Here is a 2,933-nt window from a genome sequence, read left to right as displayed (position 1 = left end):
TAACTAAAAAAAGAAAATCCAAATGAATAGGAGATACTCTACATTACACACTAAATTCATTCTTGAGACTTTAGCTTACAGCTTAAACCAATAAACTTTTTCAAGAGATAACTCATGACATAGTATCAAAGTCTCTTTGACCAATTAATTTTGAACTCGATTATTGTTGCCTACCATTCTTGAAAAAAGATTAAATATAAATTAAACTTTAAAGAAGGTAACATATGCATTGCTTAAGCTTCAACTCCAATAGACTCTTTGTGAAACTGCATGTTAGTTATAAAATCATTATAATGCCTCTATCCAACTATTAAGCTTTTAGAAAAACAGGCATAACAATATAAGTATCAAAATAGATTTTTAGAAAATAAAATAAAGCTCTGCATTGGTGCTCTCTTAATTAACTGTTAATTAATACATTTATATGTTTATGATGTTGTTTTCCTGATTCTTAATTTGATGCAAAAAATTTAAAAATGAGCTTAAGTGTTTAATGATCACACTCTTACATTACTTACATTACTGCCATGGTAACACATATATGATCTATGAAAGGGATTTCAGATTTTAAATTTGAATTCCAACCAGAACAACAACAACACAAATCAACAACAATGTCAGATCAAGCAGGATTTCAGTATCCAATTTTAAAACTGCAATCAAATTTAACTCTATATGTTTGGATTCTTTGCTCACAAGCCTCACTTCTCTATATCCAACAAAAGGGCAAAAAATGCCTAAGATAACATCATGGAATGTGAAAAATATCAAAAATAGAATAGAATTAAAAAAAAATCATTGTATGATAAGTAGCAACCTTAAACCAGAATTAAAAAAAAAGTCAAAACAGAACATAGCACAATCACAATCACATCAAAGACAAACACATCCAATTCATAGCAAAAAATCAGAACAGAACCAAAACTTTAAACCAAGAATCACAACCAAGAAAATAGTGAATTCAAAAATTAGAATAAACACAAAAAAAAAGAATAAAATCAGAATAAACCCTAAAATCTAATAAAAATATAATAAAATAAAAATAAGCCCTAAAACATAATTATAAAAAAAACCCCAAATAAATGTTATTACCAATAATCATAACAAATTGAAAATTGTCATGACAATCAGAAAATCAAAATCCTTGAACCAAGAACCAATAATCATAATGAATAGAAAAATCATCATGTCACAACATAAAAAAATTAGAAGTCAGAACAGAAAAAAATTTAGAAAAATTAGATTAAAAAAGAAATTAGAACAAAAATTGAACAAATCATACTTGAGGCTGAGAGACTGAGAACGATGGAGCACAATTGAGAATGATGGAGAACCACGACACTAAGGATGATGCCGCTGTTGAGATCGACGGTGCTGAGAATGACGATGCTGAGAAACGCGGCTTCTGAACGGCGTGAGGCATCGATGGACGACGAGACAGAAACGACTATTGCTGGACGGCTGGAAAGCAACGACAAATAAGAGTAAAGGACTGTGATTGAGAGAGGAGTGTGCATGAGTGAGAGACTGTGAGCGAGAGAGAGCAGTTTGTGTGTGAGCAAGAAAGGAGCAAGGAGAAGCGGCGTTGGGAAGAAGGGTTCGGCAGCACTGAAAGGTGGTGGGAGGAAGGGGTTCGCCGACACTGGGAGGTGCTAGAAGGAAGTGGGTTTGCCGGCTGGGGAGGTGCTGGGAGCGGGTTTCTTCGAGAGTAGAGAGTGCAGAGTGAAAGTCAGAAAGTGGGTTTCTTTCCCCATGTGTGTGTGTACATGGTGAGGGGCTAAGTGTGTGTTTGGGGGGGGGGGGAGGGAGGTGGGGGAAAGGCGAGGGTACCTAAGTTTTATTTTGAGAATTTTAATAAAATTAAGGTATAAAGTAGGTATTTTTAATAAAATTAGGAGTAATTAAATTATTAAAGTTTTAAATTTTAAATAAGAAAATATCTATATATTTATGAAAATTATATAAATTTTAATTAATTTTAAATTTAAAATCTCATCACTTTGATTTAATTACTTTTTGGTAAATAATTTTTTGAAAATAAAATCATAAATAACTATAATAAATCACGAATAATTTGTTATTTATTTTCTAACAATAAGGAATTTTACAGGCTTAATGATGAGTGTTGGGTTATGGTGGATTTAGGATTAGTAGAGGAAAGAAAAAATCAGAGTTCTCTATTTTGTTTTTAAGAAAATTTTTTAAAATTTTGTTTAAAGATAAAAATATGTTAAATTTTAAAATGGTAATGAAACAAAAAATATTTGTTATAAATTTATCTTAAATAAGAGAAGGAGGGTGACCCAACAAAGCAGCGACGACGGTTTTGCCTCCTGCAAAGGCTGCAATGAGATGATGACCTTGAGTGTGAGAGGTGGAGCCGTAGATATAGTAAGAGTGGACGAGGACAGCGAACAGTAGAATGAAGAGTGAAAGTGAGGGTTAGAATTAGGATTTTTACTTTTTATATTTGTTTTTATTTTTAAATTGTAACTATTTTATTTATGTTTAACAATTAATTTTTTTAATTTAAAAAAATTAATTTTTAGTCAACATTTAAGACTTAATTATTAGTAAAAATTATATATTATTTTTATAAAAAATATAAAATAATATATACCATTTTTAAAAATTAATCATTTAATCTTTAATTTTTTATAAAAATAGTTAATTAATACAAATAATATTTTAAAAAATAAATTTTTAAAACAAAATAAAATTATCTTAAAGATTTTAACATTTTAAAATAATTTTTTTAGTTACAAAAACTCTTCTATTTTGTGACAAACAAATAACTTGTTACAAATAATATTGAATTTTGTGACAAATTAATTTTTTGTTACAAAATAATTAGAATTTTCGAAACAAATGGATATTTTGTTACAAAATATTATAAAAGTTTGCAACAAAATATCAATTTGTTACAAAAGTCA

Source organism: Arachis ipaensis, chromosome B9 (assembly GCF_059453495.1).
Source record: "Arachis ipaensis isolate K30076 ecotype BB chromosome B9, ASM5945349v1, whole genome shotgun sequence".
Lineage (NCBI taxonomy): Eukaryota > Viridiplantae > Streptophyta > Magnoliopsida > Fabales > Fabaceae > Arachis > Arachis ipaensis.
Note: the sequence above shows the minus strand (reverse complement) of the source record.